Source organism: Zonotrichia albicollis, chromosome 1, assembly GCF_047830755.1.
Source record: "Zonotrichia albicollis isolate bZonAlb1 chromosome 1, bZonAlb1.hap1, whole genome shotgun sequence".
In the NCBI taxonomy this organism is placed as follows: domain Eukaryota; kingdom Metazoa; phylum Chordata; class Aves; order Passeriformes; family Passerellidae; genus Zonotrichia; species Zonotrichia albicollis.
The window spans coordinates 116,210,084-116,227,173 of NC_133819.1; the positions used below are offsets into that span (position 1 = coordinate 116,210,084).

At 40.5% G+C, this 17,090-nt stretch overlaps 1 protein-coding gene across 3 annotated transcripts in view; it reads right to left on the bottom strand.

The window, feature by feature from the left end:
* Window positions 1-17,090, bottom strand: part of PLAG1 (PLAG1 zinc finger) — a 48,643-nt gene that overhangs the window by 18,508 nt on the left and 13,045 nt on the right. Inside the window, exon 1 of one of the 3 annotated variants that reach the window (XM_074551200.1) lies at window positions 2,657-13,184. The exons of the other annotated variants lie outside the window; for them this stretch is intronic. The gene's annotated coding sequence lies outside the window, so the exon portion shown is untranslated. Of the gene's footprint in view, window positions 1-2,656; window positions 13,185-17,090 lie in introns of those variants that run through there. 3 annotated transcript variants of the gene reach the window in all.

Sequence of the window (17,090 nt, forward strand, 5' to 3'; positions counted from 1 at the left end):
TTATGAAGAGATGAATTTTACAATAGTTGTGTGTTCAATTAATTTTTCAAACAGATGTCTAGAGAGATGATTTGTTTACTGATTTAGCTGATGGTGAATTTTTTTCAGTGAAAAATAATAACCTTAAAAACGAAGCAAGTCTTGCACAGAGTGCTCCTCTAGATGGTATACATAAGATCAGAGTAGTCAGGAAACATTTCAGCTCAACTGACTTAGAGGTCTCAATCTGAAATACCTTCTATGTTTTGCAGGGTGTTGAAGATAAAATGCTTGACCAGCGTTTTGTTAGAACTGTTTAGGTTTAGCACCTTTGCACTGCCTGTTTCTTGTCCCCTTCCAGAAATGCATAATCCATCACAATCTTCTGGGGCTTCTCCAGGAAACCCTCCTTTCACCATTCTGCCTTTGCTGAGCTGACAGTTTCAAGGTTCAGATCCACCTTTTGTTTATCTTCTGAAACCTGATGGCTATCTTTTAGCTATTAATTCCTTCTTCATATGGGCTGCAGCTTTTTTATGTGCTAAGAGAAATCAGAAAAAATAAAGATGTTACTAGTCACCCCACTCAATACCAAGTCTATTTCAGTACTGCTAACTAGCTTCTTCCTTCATGACCACATTTAGATTCTTTTCTTCCAGTTTCTCTTTTCACCGTGTGCCCTTCAAAACTGCAAGATGCTTTCCAAGTTACTTCCACATACTACATATGCTGTTGTAGGTTTTTCTGAGACATACGTAATGGGGTAAGTTGGTTGCTATTGTTTCAAAACTTGAAATAGTCAGACACTGTTGGATAGGGAATTTGAGTATAAAGGGTTCTGGTTTTGGTCGTTTGTTGGTTTTTTGTTTGGTTTTTAAAGAAAAAAGTAGTATGCATTACATATTTAACTGCATACATGGAAACTCACTGTCCTTATGCTGAAGGACAGCACTCCCTAACAAATTCTCCTGGGAGACCTAAGGGCCTCATTTATAAAGACAACAGTCAAATTGTGATAATGCACTGCAAGGTTACCTATCAACAAGCTTCATCCACGAGTGTTACTGTTAGTGTCATTTCCTTAGAGGGAAAAAAAACCAGACCCCAAAACAAAAACCCAACGCCTCCTTTACCGACACTTTTTGTGTCAAACCCCCCTCTTACACACTATTTTCACTCCTTTTATGGCTCCTGAAGATTACTGTAAAATACACTGTGAAGGTAAGAAATTTCTGTTGCAGCTTTTAGATCTACACAAGCTCATTTTACCACACAGAAAATACAGAATAGCCACAGAGTTCAAAATTCTTTGTGTACTTCACCTTGAGTGAAGACTGAGCACAGAAATGAAACTCTGCAACAGCACAGCTTTGTATTTGAGACTGCTCTAGGATGAATAAACACTCTGAGCATGACTAAGATCTGGAGCAGGGGGGCAGCATAACCAAAGCTGGGGAAGGCTGTGATTAGCGAGGAGGAAATGACAGATCAAACCAGTAGAGAAAGGAGGCAGAAAAGTGTGAATCATGTCTGGGACTTGGCACAGCAAAGAAATACATCATTAAAGCTTTGAAGTAAGACTGATGAGAAGATGACATTTCACTGAGGGGAACAAGAGTGAAGAAAAAAGCATGCAAAAGTATCAAAAAGTGTGATTGAGACCTCTTGCAATTGTGGAGTCAGGTACTGGACAAACTACAAAACATGAGTCAGCAGCACAGATGTGACAGTCACTGACTGGGAGGAAGGCAAAGCAGCACTTGCTAAGCCGAAGGATGTCACACAGGCAGGGGTGCAGGCAGCAGCAGGAGGAAGCAGTCCCGTACAACACCATCCATTCTCTATGTCAGTGCACACCCCCTGAGCACATGACTCCCTCCAGCCTTCAAACTATCTCCCCTTGCACCCAACCCGAGGAGCAGAGCTCCAGGGAGCATGGAGGTGAGCCATGCCATGGCTTCAGCTCAGCTGGCACAGGCAGCTCCTTGCTGTGTCTCACTGGGCTGGGCTGCTTTCTGCCTTCCTCACAGTCTCAGGGCCCCCGAGGCAGGGAGCAGGCAGTGAGCTCCACAGTGACATCAACACCAAGAGCAGGGTCAGCACTCTTCTGGAGATCTCCAGGCTTTCCAAACAGGGCAAGGTAGGTACTGGACAGAGTTGCAAAGATTTGGACAGTGAGGAGAACTGATCTGGGCAGCTAAGATAATTTGATGCTATTCCTCATGAAATAGGTCTTTTACATGGAAGGTACAGAGCACAGAGAACAAGGGGAAGGAGAAGACATGGGAGGTATCAGGGAGCCGATACAGGAAAGTTTCTGAGAAGTCCTTCTGTACAGCTGGACTGGTAAGAAGGCAAGGCTAGCTGAGCAAAGACCAGGGAGAGGGGTAGGGGACAGTAAAGGTTGATACTCTGGATGACAGAGTAAGAGAAATGAAAGGATGGAGGGACAGTAGTTGGAGTGCAGAAGCTTAGAGATGGTCAGTAAGCGACAGTGCATCTGTGTGGATGAGGAGCTCACAGAAAATAAATAAAACAGGAGTCTGACATAAGTTTGAGAATGGCTAAGTTAAATTGCAAGGGAAAGGCTGCTGCCTGAGTGATGGAGTGATGCTCCAGAAAAAGTAGTTTAAACCCTCCTGTGAAGTTATTTTGCAATTGGGCATGCAATACTTACCGGATCAGTTTCTTCCTCCAGCCTCCACAGGATCCTGTAGCTGTTGCTTGGGTATTGTTCCCAGCTGAGGAGACACAGTGCTTTGCAGCAGATCCAGGCCAGGAGGACACTATGGTATAGGTGAGGCTACTGACTTTTTTTTTTTTTTCTGGTTTGTTGTGGTTTTTTTTAAATTCATTTACCTCAGGCCTCTGTTGTGGCACTGTGTACCATTAGAGAAAAGAAATATTCACTCCTGGATTTGGTGGCAATGTCACTTGCAAAACCACAGCCCTGAGCACGTATGAGGGCACTGATCAAGAATCCTGCTGAGTTTCTTTGTCTTCTGCTATATCCTTTTTGGTTCTGGTGCTGGTTCATTCCCGAGGCCAGTTCCGGGTGTGTTTTCTCTCCTTCATTTATGTGTGTACCTGTACCTGCCCATCCCGTTACGATTCATATCCGAGTAGGCTCAGCCATATATGAACTAGAGGCCACCAGAGCCTTAGCAGACCCTTCAAAACTAATAGATTATTATGACCAACTTTCTGACAACCTCCACCACAAAAACAGCACTCTTGCCCACCTGCCAACATGTATGGAGCATCTACCTCTACTCAGAACGATCCTGGAGCAAAGCACAACATTGGTAGTGAGCCAGGTGGGAAGAAATAAGAACTCCAGCGCATTACGAACAATCCAAAAAAACCTTGAGTGGAACCCAGCTCGACACAACAAACATTTACTACAGTAAATACTCCTTTGTGATGCAACATTGAGAATTCAGTTCAGCACGGACACATGATGCTGTAAGAGGAACTGCACTGTATTCAAGGTAACATCCTACTGGGGACTAAGCCATAGTGAATTTGATTTGGTAATTATTTCTCAGTAATCATCAGCCTGGAAATTCTTTCTCACTTCATCCATTTTAAAGTTCACAAAGGGACAATCCTACCTATTGACTGCTTGAGTGAATCCTATGTTTCCATACTTACAAAAGGAAAATAGAAGTAAAGAACGGAAATGCAGTGAATTTTACATGCAGCTTCTGTTTGTTAGAGAAAAATCTTTTTCAGCATATAAGAAGAATTTCATAATGTAAAAAAAACCCCAAAAAACAACCAACAACAAAAACCCCACAATGGGTTATTCCTCATCCTCTACCTTTAAGAGATTACTCTAACAGATAACACAAACGGATTTTAATTACTGTATTCACGCATCTTTTGTAAGCCACTAAGACACCAAAGGAATGGGTCAGATGGATATGTACATTTCAGATCTGCTAAATCCTGGTCCCATCTCTCTCACATAAGCAGCTAGGGCATATCAGCTCACACATTTTGATCAACTTCCAGTCCTTGCTTAAAGAAAGAAACAAAACTACTTAACCAAATCCAGCCTACCTCTCTGTCAAGTCTTCCCTCCTCTCCCAACAAGACGCATCCATTCCTTGTTTCTAAAGTGCAGCCCCAACCACCGTGCTCTTTCAGAGCCTCCACTGCCCATGAGCAGCTGCAGAGCCACACTCCTCCTTCCAAGGCTTCCCTGCTCTGGTGGCAAAACCCAAGGAATCACTTCAGCTCCTTGCTGCCAAAGCGGGTAGGTCACTGTGCATCGCAAACTGAGTCTTGGAGATTTCTACCAGATGCACAGGCTGTTCTTTGTTTACAAAGGCTTGGATATTAAGAAGACATCATTACAAAAAGGAAGAGTATTTATTTACAGATATCATTAGCAATTTACAAGAAAATGAAACAAATAGGTCACACAGGAACAGCTGAAGCACCGAGCAGCTAACTGGATGTTTCAGCTATCGAAAATTCAGTATTGCATCAAATGTTGTAAGAGAGTGACAGATCACAAATGCCAAGTTAGTCATTTTCAGTAACAGTTCTCATGGAATTTTTTCCTTCTAAATAATCAAAACAATTGGTCATTGGTCCTTATAAGGAAAAGTGCCATACCAAACAGAATTTCATAAAATACAGCTGTTTTAACTTCACAGTTCCCTTTAGCATATCCGCAGCACCTGAATTTTGAGGCTGCATTTTTATGCTTGTGTCTTTGTTGTTTTGGTGTTCTCTTTTATTTTTTTTTTACAAGATAACAAGATAAAACTATTAAAATTATTGGCAGTGGAGTAACTTGTTCAGATTCAGAGTAGCAGGTTTTATCTGTTCTTAGGATAGAGACTCAATAAAGCCACAGCATAGCAAATTTTAAATAAACAGCCACAACTTGTTTTTTAACAGCAACGTATTAGCCTGTGAGATTAATTGCCAGAAGGTAGCTTACAGTCAGACAGAAAAGATTTGCATAGATAACTGCATCATCCAAAATTATAATATCATTTCAAGAGGACTTCAGGAAAAAATAATAGCAACCCTCTTTCTCTAGGACAAAACACACATCAGCATAGAGTTAAATAAGAGAGGATCATCTCCCCTGTATCTTACAGTTATACCACCCCCGGAGGCATTTGATAGCACCTAATACCAAGACAAAATACAGGACTAAACAGAACAGTAGTCAGAATTCCTGTGTTGTACAGATCTAGAGAGGATAAGACCTTTCTGGACTCCAAAGAGCAGCCTCCCATCTCCCCAGAGCATCTTTTAAAACATGCAGTTGAGCTTGCCTCAAGTATAGCAAAGTGTATGTTTTAAAACCTCGGGCACTGGGATAGCCGCCAAGTCACAACAAATATGTATACATAGTCTAATCTACTTAAATTCTGAGTGGAAACTCAGTGCCCTCCAGGTACATCCCTCAAGGCTACGAACAGTATGCTTGTCAGACAGGATGAAGTTTCCCTGTGTAAATAATAACCCAGTGCTTCTGGCGTCTAACCACGCCTCCCAGCTTCCTCCAAACCCCAAGATCAGGGAGGGAGGAGTCATCAGCATGAAGGTGAGGAGGTTTGGAAACAGGGGCAAAATGAGATTAAGGAAGAGGAAACCAAGACAAATTACAGTGGATTAGGAACAACAAGGCTCTCTTAATAAAACAGTTATAAGAAAGCTCTCTTTTCGCTTCACCTGTAGCAGATGAAAAGTTGGTTTAAAAAAACCCCAAAACAGGGATCCTGCGAAGAGAAGGGAGCCTTAAAAGTGAAGCAAAGCCAAGCAGAGGCAAAGCAGCAGAGTTAATGAATTGCACGGCAATGCTGCAGACAGGATTTTTCACATCACTGGTATGGTCACCTTATCTTAGGGAAAGTGTCTAGAAATAAAGCCAGTGAAATCCTTTGGAGCCTGTAAAGGCTTCTACTGCTAAAAATAAAGATAACAAAACAAAAATCAAAACAGTTTAGGATACAGACAAATGTAAATACGCAGGGGCATCTGTTGACAGCAAAAAGCAGTAGCTGTTGTCTTCTGAAATGATGGAATACAACTATTTTTAAAAGCAGGTGACTGACATTGAGTATGAAATTTCATACTGCACTTGTTTCTGTGACCTATGAACCCTCTGTTAAGAAAAGCTAAACAACTGGATAAATTTTAATAAGAGATCTTTGCATTTGGACTCTAGAATAAAGATTTCACTGGCAGCCTTACTTCCTACCACTAACCAATCTCTTAAAATATAGTATCTACTAATCCTTTAAAACACTTGGTTTAATAGCACATGATAATAACAGCTTTATCTGAAGCAGATCTAGCGTGTTCTATGCTACTTATTTTAGCAGGTTTTTTTCCCTTTACTTCTGACAGATAATGTTACAATTACAAATTTCAAACTGCAAATGCCCTACTTACTGAAATCTGAGTACCAGAGGGAGGAAAGAGAGATGTGGAGACTCATGCTCATTCCATCAGTGTTTGTAACTGCCCATATGAGCAGTCTTCAAGAAAAAAAGCAATACCTGTGAACACGAAGCAGGGATTCATGACCAGCTAACACTGGGTAGTACAGTCTGACAGTGGGGCAGCCACCCAAGCCTTCTATCAGTAAGAGCACATGAAAAATTGACACACAGAAACTTGGCCGTAAAAATGACATTTCTTTCCTGCCTCCTATCACCTCACAGAAATGTGCCAGAGCAAAGGAAGGTACACATGCCCTTCTGCAGGAAGAGCTGGAAGCTCATCTTACTAAACCACACTTGCTACATACCGTCAACCACACACAACACGCTTATTTATGACCTGCAGCTTCCATCCCTCTCCCCCAACTCACCCAGTCCTGCCACCTTGCACAAGCTGCCACCATGACTAGTGCTGGGGGGAAACATCTGCTAAAGAAAAGGGTACAAAACGGTCAGAAAGAGCTAGGGTTATGCAAATGAATGGCTGAGAGAAAAGACTCACTACCAAAACAGGTACAATGAATGGCCTGATGATTTCAACATGTTTCTTTCTGAAATCATTTACTTCCTTACCAAAGCAGGGGGGTGCTTTTGGAGGAGCCTTTCCCAAATGAAAACACAAGAATGTATCAAACATTTACATTTTATTTTCTCGCTGCTACCCTACTTGTCACCACAACTTTGAGGTTTGTACCCAAAAGGCTGTACTTGCCAAGATGAGGGCAGATATTTCCCTTGAATTACACATGAACCAGCAGTCTGAGGCATCAACTTTTCACAACAAAACAAAATTCAACACAAAACAAAACAAACCCCTGAAAAAAATCACTCAGAGTAGATATAGCTACAGTAAAGATAATTGCTGTTAGTTAACCTCAAGGCCTGATCCGTCATCAGATTTGATAGCTGCCTTGGCAAGCAACTTCAGCAGTTACCTTCTCATCTCTGGAACTAATCCCAAAAGCAAAGCAGCCAGAATTAGGTAGCTGCACTTAAGCAAGCACCTTGTTTACTGGGTCAAGCATAGGCAGAGGCAACCATGCCCAGCCACGATGCCAAGCTGGTCAGACACAAGCCACGTCCTTGCTGGAAGCCAGAGCGTGCAGCAGAAGCAGCTGAGCTTTCAGCTTTTCATCCATGAGCAGCTCAGAGGCAGGGGTAACAGCTCTGGCACAGCATCTTCGCTAATGCTTTGGGATCAGAGATGGACACATCTGTCCAGCTGTCACACTGAAGACAGCACACGTCAGCACTCTGTTAGTCTGCCCAGAACTTAGTTATTTTCAGCATGCCTCCACACTGACACAGTTCAGTGCTTCTTCCTCCTTCCCTTTCCCCTTCCTTTGCTCTTTCCTTTCCTTTCCACACTCTGTGCCAGGTCAGAGAGCTAAAACATTCAAGTTAACCATAGAGAGCTAAAACAGTCAAATTAACTCTACAGAAAGAATTCCAACCATTCCCATGCAGTCTGTGTCTTTGGAGTGGCTTTGTGCCAGCACCAGAGGAAGCAGAGAAGAACCACCTCATGAACAGGGATGAGCAGTTTGGGATTCCCATATCTCTAGCTCCAAGAGCATGCACAGATTTCCTGTGGTCTCTTGGTACTAACTGTATTCAGTAGCCATTCAGAGTCAGGAACAGCAGCAATTTCAGCACCCTGCTGAACATGGGGATTTGGCACCAGCTCTGTCCTGCAGACCCAACATCCAAGAAGAAGCCACCTGATGGAACAGACTGAGCACAGCAGACTAATGGAGCACCACAGCACTGCAAGATGCTCTCATCTTAGCAGGAGTGACGAAAGGCACTGAATGACCAAGTTCATATTATTATTGGCAGTGCATAGATCTCCTTGAACAAACTTGGTGCAATCTAAGTCTGCCAAACATCTACAATCACAACAGGAAGAGCACTGGGAAACTGTTTGAACTCACTACTCCTACTAGAGTGAAAAAAATGTAGAAATTTACAGTCCTCTGCACCAGAGATGGCTGTCGACCACAGAGACCAACACAGGGCCTTCTGACAGGTGAATTTAGGAAAAAAAAAGCATCTGCCACTCTTATATAATCTTACCTTTCATACTGAAATACTATCTTCTGATTTAACAGGAAGCAAAGCTGTGATGAGATGGAGCAGTCTCACAAGAGCATCAAATCCAAGTACACACTTTTTTGCCTCATTTCAATGTTGAGAAAGGTGGAGAAAAGTTATCTGGACATACAACTAATGATGATAGCATGGCCTCTTGCTTGGAGCACATTTTCAATGAAAGAATGAAAACATGAAGGTAAAGAAAAAAAATCAAACAAAATGTCACGTGATTTAAAAAAAAAATGAACCATGTCAAACACCCAGTTTTTCTTCAACATTACAAAGAGTCTTTATACAAAAGAAGCACACTTCTAGTCTCACTCCTAAGGAATATTCTACACTACCATCAGTAATTTGTTGAGCTGAGAAGAGAGGAGTTAGTTCAAGAATAGCATGACAGGAAAAGCAGCTGATCAAGAGGAGATGACAACCGATTTCTTTCAGAAAAAGGTGGAAGGATGTTAGCTAGGGACTTCTGCCAAGATTGGTCTTTAGTCTTTTTTGATTCAACACTTCCATTTAGGATTTTTTAATGCCTTTAAGTGAGCACTACAAAAACATGCAGAAAATATGAAAGTAGGAGGTAGCAGAAGTACAGTGCAGACTGAAACAACACACAAGAAAAATTGTAACAAATCTTAAGGACAGAAAGAGGATGAAAAGGAACAACAAACAACAGAGTAATGCTCTCAGAGACAGTGGTTTATGTTGAGAAGGGATGAACTGTTAGTTGGAAGCAGCAGAGAAGGAAAAAATTTGAGTATAACCCTCCTATAAGCAGCTAGTAAAAGTCACTAAAGAAAGCTGTTTCAGAAGAAATAAAATATAACGATTCAAAAAAAGCAGCTGTATTTTCAGTGCAGGAAGGGATACAAAGACACCACCACAGTGGACTACCAAGATCTCACTGGGAACACCATGTATAAATCTGGTAATAGATATTCACAAAAAACTTATCTGGGATAGTACAACAAAACATCTGACCAAAGGGAAAAAAAAAGACTAAAGTTCTTAATAAGTAAACCAAAGAGACAGTCAGTAGAGCTGGAATAAAGAAGTGGAAGTGTAAGCTTATCAAAATAAGTTTAGGCTGGAAATTAAAAGGCTTCCTAGACAACACAACACTGGCTTTCAGTTTACATGGAAAAACTTCAGTGGTTTGCAAGTGGCTCTATATAGGTTCACAGAGACAGACGTGGTTTCTGTGACAGCGAGGCATCTGGCTCAGCCAGGGTGATTTGTTCCAGTTCTGGGTGATTTGTTCCGGTTCGGGGTCCCTGAATACTCATTGCAACACAACGATGGTCCTTGCAGGCCAGAGCAAAAGTCCAGCAGCCCAGCAGCCTTACTCCAGGAACAGCCAACGGCAGATCATGAGGAAGACAAATGCCCAGTATTTTGGGGAAGTATCACCACCTGTGATTTAGGGACTTAGATCTAGACAGATTTCATACCCCCCTTTTCCACTATTTTGGCAGCTCTCTCTCATACCCATGTAATCTTTTGTACTGACAACATCCCATGGCAAGGAGTGCCACAGCTTAATTTCACATTTTATTAACAACAGCTCTCTATTAGCTTGTTCTGAGCCCATTTCCCACTACTTCTTTTTCCTCTTAGCTAATGATTTTGCTCGCCCTTTATCCCATCAATACCACTCACGGTTCCTTTATCATTTTGTCTGTGATATGAAATCTCTGTTTTCAGTACTCTCCCTTTTGTAGTCTCTTACAGAGCTGAAAAGTCTAAACCAACTTAGGCCTTCCTTGAATGGAAACTGTTTCACTACTTTTTTCATTTATCACCTTGTCCTGTATCTTTGCCATGCTACATACTGTATTGTAGCTCTTGCACTGTATTAAGGAGACACACCACAGACTGCTGCCTGTCTGATTTCTTTCCTAAAACAGAATACCCAATATGCAGTGAAGTACTATAGTAAGCCTGACATCTACACCAGGCAAGAAAGCATTAACTTCAATGAAAACTGGGGTGTGAGTAGGAGGACACAAGAGTAAACATATCAGTGAAGAAGCAACATAGTTTAGAAAAGGATGTCAAGCTCCAAGAAGAAAGTGGAGTTTCTGGAGAAATCAATACAGATGCAGAAAAGGGAGATGCAAATGAATAACATGCAAGTACACCTCAGCTGAAGTGGCTGGAGAGACAGAAAGCTGAACAGACTGGCAGCTTTTCCAATGAAATAGCTGGAGATGTGAAATTAAACAAAAGGACACAGGTATGAGAAGGCAATGCACCTGCCTTTTAAACATATCTGTAGTTTAACTCCTTGCAACAGCACGTTTAGACACTATGCAAAAGCTCAAGACATAACACAAAAAAGTTATGGAAAAAGTCCAGTAAAGGTTAGTAAATATAAACTCATTTTGCTTAGCTCAGGAAGCCTTTGACAAGTGGATTACTGAAGATCAGGAGAATACTCTGGGAGTATCATCCCTATTCCTCCTAAATTTTCATGACAAAGTAACTTTGATTTTGCCAGTGCCAGAAACAGAGCACCAGGTTTTAATATACATACAAGTATAATTATTCTTACTAAATAAAATGCAAGCATAGAATTTGATCAGCATTTATCAGGTTAAATAAAAGTACTGTCATATCAGACCTTGATCAGGCTGCAAAGCCCTCCTGTAACAGTTCTTTAGCCACTCTTGATTTCGAAGCAGGACAATTCCTCTGTTAATCTGCACAAGAACCAGCACTGCTGTCAGTAAGTACAAATGTGAACTCAAATCCAGTATATTTGACTATTTGCAGAATGAGTGGGATCACACTTCACCATGCTGCCAAACACTTGCCATTATATGATAAACTCCTCTATTTAAGCCAACCTACGACTTTGCCAAACTGCCATTGTTTGGGCTGAAATTTTACAAATTAGTATCTGCTTCCCTGTTTTGATTCTTCAGTTTTTATTCATTCCAAACAGTGCATTTCTAAAACATAAAGGTTAATAGAAAAAAAAGTTTTGTTTGTGTCAAAAAATTCTGGCACACATTTCCTACTTTTCCTTTTCCTTTGAACACCTTTCTTTGAGATGGAGATTTAAAATTAGACAGGGATAGTGGTGTAGCTGTCATTCCTTTGAACTCCACCCAAATTCAACCAGTTTTCTAATTACTTATTCCACAATCCCATTAGTAACTCAGAAATCAATGTTTTGAGTCAGATAATTGAATGCTGTCCTAGAGGTCTCAGATTCTACTAGAGATCTCTGTGTCATTTAAACTAAATGCTACAGAGAAGGTCATTAATTTTCCCAGTCCTTGGCATGTGTCTACAAGGAGTGATTTGCAGAAATACTTAGTGCCTGAAACTGAAGTGAAAGGCAGTGAAAGCTGCATTCTAAACAGATTATGAAGACAATGATTTTGAAAAACGCTGCCTAGTAATCTCAGAACAGGTTCTTCCAAAAATTCCACAGAAATTTGATTCTTAAATAAACAACTAAAAAAAAACCAACCCACCGGAGTAATTTACTTTATTCTCACAGCATTTTATCCTGTGCATGCACTGCAGGCTCTCCTCCTTTGGAATCAAGGTGCTTTACAGTGTAAGCATCATAATGCAGGTGGGGCAAGAGGTGTCTCTCCATCACAAGAGTGAGCAACAGTGCACAAGCAGCTTAGCATTTCACCAGGGCAGGGACTGTGGCTGTAGGGCAGGTTTTCTCAAAGAATCCAAAGCCTGAAGCAAAACATCCAACGTGCTAGAGAGCATACCAGAACTCTGTATAAATATGTTCCATTGTCAAGATCCATGTATAAGTTTCCAGCCAGAAAACTGGCTTGTGAACTCCCATCTGTGGGATACATACTGCTCTGTGAACCAGCATCCCACTGGGTATTTTCCTTCAAAGATCCTCAGCCTGAAAAACAGGATAGCATAGGAGTGCCCATGGTGATGACTGAGAGGAACATAATTTGGCTTTGTGAGCCTCTGTTGTGCCATATTGTTAAATTAACACACAAAATTAAACAGTGTGCACACATGTAACTGCAAGTACTCTAACTGCTTTTTCCCCTTTCCTTTACACATGTCTCAGTTCTCCTCTTTCAAGCAACACTGTTAGCTTGTCAGGGAAAGGACAGATGCCTGCTGTGTTTTCCTTTTCAGCCTCTAGTACACTGAATCCTAAAAATGGATGCTATTTTTTTTTTTAAGACATTAACAAAGCAACACAACTCCTAAAGCCTCCTTTAGTTCTATTTATTCTTCTCCAGTCACCGGTGCTTGGAAACAAACATTCTTCCTGTCCACTACTCTCCTGTGAAAGACCACAGTATCTATAGTTACTGGAGAAGAGTGTTTCAGTTATCTAGGCTCCAAACCTTCCCATGCTTTACTTTTCAGCTTGCCCCACAGGGCTTGTCCTCTCCAACATCAGAACCAAGATTTCTCGCTTTGGCTACTAAAATTCTCTCTCCTCACCAGGAAGCTTGTCAGCTCTTTAGAGAATCAAATACCACGATCACATCTGAAACTGAAGAGCTGAAGAGTCTCTTCTGATCAACTTACAGCTTCCAGACAACTTGCCAGCCCCCCTGCTACCCAGTGCAAGAAAGAGGTGAGACAGCAACTCTAGCCCTAAGAAATGCTGTCAGAGAGCACAGGTTGAGGCTTTAAAAAAAAAAAAAAAAAAAAAAAAAAAAAAAAAAAAAGAATTACCAACTTCGCCAAAACCATTTTTTCTTATTTGTAGGCCTTCCTGCCAAAGAAAAGCATATTGGGCAGGTGGCACACACTACCACAAGTTGACGCTGTGAAACTCTCACCGGAAGGATACAAATAGCATCAGAAGCAGCATCTAAACTTTCTTCATATATCCATGATTTTTTAACAGCCCCAAGAAGCAAACACCAGGATAATTCCTGATCCTAAGAATGGAATGGCAAGATTGAGCAGGGGGTGGAGGACTATATCAGGAAAGAATCTTTCCTATTCCTTTCTTAAAGCACGACTGCTTACAAGAGGCAATCTCATACAAATACACGATATTTTTGTCTGATCTTGTTCAGCTGTTTCTCCTTGGACTTTTGAATACCGCATTTATTAAAAATAATTCCATCTTTTTGGTTAGAGGTGGATTAAGAATTTTCCTCCTTGGCATCTATGAGAAGATACTTCCCTCTTTAGTTCAGTGGAGCAGCACAAACTTGTGGCTAAGAAATTTTGGGTGTAATTCTGAAAGGTACAAACAAACAAGCTGAAGTCCAAGTTCATGCAAAAATCCTCTCGGGGCAGCTGTTTATTTTATATAATTCTTCCAGCTGTGCAAAGGTGCTCTAACAAAACAAAGCACGCTGCAGAAGAAAGGAAAAGAGCTCAACACAACTGCAGTACGGCAGAGCTCTTCCCTGGGGAGGGCTGGTGGGGGCGGGATTGGGGCGGGGGTAGGAAGTCCAAGCCTGAGAAGCTGCAGTGGCACACAGCACAGGGCAGCAAGACCCAGGAGCTGAAACCCTGCTGGCAGATGGATATTTCAGATGGTTCATCTCAAGGAATGTGTTAAGAACAGTATGCAAGAATCCAGTGAAACATTCAAGTAGTCAGAGGATCGATATATTTTGCAGGTATGTAGATCCTTAGTCACAATCTGCTAGTGCTTTATCTAGAAACTACTTGACAATACACAAACATTCCTGTTTCCTAGTGATCCTATGTCACAGACCATCATCAGACTAAGAAGTGCAGAAACATTTTTCTTTTGCAACTGATGAGTAATTTAGGAGTGAAAACTGAAAGCAGAATACAAAAGAAATCTTGTACAGAAAAATGGTAAATGAGAAAAAGTAGTAATGAAACATTCAGAAACAATGAATCAAAACAAAACCTAAAGTGAACTTTTCCTATAAATCAAAGATTTCAAAACACTAAACAATAAGAGACTTGATTAAGAAGAAATCTAAATGTGCAAAAATAAAAAGGTCAGATGAAGGTGTTTGGAAGCATTATTAAAATGATCATCCACCCAGAGAAGGTAGCTTTCACATGCACTGACTACTCTGAACAATCTAATTCTATGCTCTCTCCATCTTTTCTTAGAGATATAACTGAAAACCATTGTTGAGGAAAGCTGCAGAAACTTGGAATAAACAGGAAAGAACAACAAGATGAGAAACAAGTCATTGCTACACAGAAAAACAGGGAAAGCAGAAATCCGGAAAACCTGAAGCAAAATAACAAACAAACAGTTTTAACCTTGTTAAGGACACTGGGACACAGTGATGATAACTAGGAACACACATTCTTCTGCTCCTCTTTTACTATAAGGAATTTATCATGAGCTCGACTTCTTGGCTGATTTGGCTTTTTAAATATAAAAGCTCCTCTTCGGTAAATACATTCTCATCTTTAAAACATAATTGTGGTCTGAAAGTTGACACTAAAAATAGCACTAAGGAGCTTCATATTTACATCTTCTTGATTTCTGTATCAATTTACTCGATTGCAACAGTCAAGTGTATGTGCTCTGGTCATCAAGACTCAAAGGAGTTCTCCAGAGGGTTAATCCCGAAGATAAATTTGACAGGGTGACAGTTTTCAGTTTAAATCCATAAATTATAGCTGAAATTCAATGTGTAACTGTAAACACATTATGTCTCAAGAACAAAGCATTAACAAATGTTTAGCAACTCTCTTAAGAAAAGCAAGTATCTGAGCAAAAAAAAAAAAAAAAAAAAAAAACAACACAACCAAAATTAGATTAGGGAAACATAAGAAAAAATAAAAGGAATACATATTCCACTAATCCATACTGGCATGCCAGGAAAACTTAAAGACAATTTGGAACAAACTTCACAAATTCTTACAATTAGGAAATACATGAGGAATAACATCATGAATAAGTCTTCAAATTAGCAAGTGACCAAGAAGTACACACTTTGCCAATTTCAGTTCAAATCAAAATACTTCATGATACAAGCATATTTTTAGTACTTTTACAAATAAATGAGTTCTTTAGAATAAGATCCTTCACTCACTAACATTCTCATTTTTTTCCCTGCAGTGTCAGAAACAGCCATTTCAAGCTGACTTTTCCAAATATCAAAATTGAAAGGGACACTTCACATGTAATCTCATACGAAGTTAGAGTCTGAAAAAAGGACAAACATCTTTTAAATATGAATCTTGGAAAAGCTGCATTTGCGTTTTTTTTTTCCCTTCGTTTAATGACTATCTGAAATAACTACTGCACTAACCTGATGACACACTTATTTATTATATTTTCTTATGCCTGTTATTCACTTTCTGGCAGTAATACAACTTCATTTAGCAATAGTTTGGACCCCTCAGTAAGGGAATGTGTACATAGTAGCTCTCTAATCTTGCTGCCCAGCTGCTAGGACAGTCACATGAGTCACTTGCTGCCTTTAGAGCAACACACACCACTTGCTGAATTTAGAGACATTCTCTGTTTCTGCACTGGCCATACATATAAATTGAGTAATACCCTATCCTAACTACATACAAAACTCTCTAGGTATTTAAGTTTTTTATATTTAAATCAGTGAGTCAAAGAACATATTTTCCTAGTAATGCAGTTAACAACCCAGCTCCACAAAGTGATTTATGTACCAGTTTTCAGTGTTATCGCTCTCACGCCTGTTGGGATAACTTCAGCAGTCAGTTCAAATGTAGGTAACTGCATCTAATTGTTCAGTGAAAATCCAGCCCTGGAAGAATGAAGAACTCTGTCTGCCAGGACAATTCAGTATATAGCTTCGGAACAAAACACTTTACAACAATTCCCTCCTTATCAGTATTTTAAACTGTGACTATTTGGAACACCACCATATTCAACAGTCTATTTAAAAACAATTTACTTCAAGACTGGCATAGTTGCTTCCATGCAGCACCTGCTAATACATATAATTCTTTGTGGAAAATACTTTATTCACTAATATAATCCCTAAGTGTTATGTAGGAAGTACTGTCTCATGCTATTTGGTGCAGTGCCTTACAGGAAAGCACAGTGAGGAGCCAGTTCTTTGGACTATTGCTACATTGCCAGGGTAGGCCTGATGATGTTTCATCTTTCCCTGCATCACATAATACCTTCTTTCCCGTATTCTCCCTGTGTCTCTTTACAGCACTGCTCTTTGCAGATGGGTATACAGGGACAGGATCAAAGCCATGATGTGTTGTGCTCTGGCCATACATGTTTACTGGCCACCAGAGTAACAAAACCCTCACAGAACCAAACCCAGGGAGTCTCACATTGTATGAAACACACTTCTACATTCTACAGTCATTCTACACACATTGCACATTCTACAGTCCAAAACCACACTGGCACAAATTCCAAAAGACGTTTCAGCAGGCCTAAAGAAGAAAGCAGCGTATCAAACCTTAGCTAACTCTGTTAGTTTCAAGTATGGCCAAGCTTGCCTTAAAACAGACTTCTTGCCAGTAGGAAATCACAGTAGGCAATGTCCCAACTTGCCAGTCAGGCAGTAGCACATTTTCAAGTTAAATATTATAATCTGTCAGATAACATAAATAGACTTCCATAACTAGCCA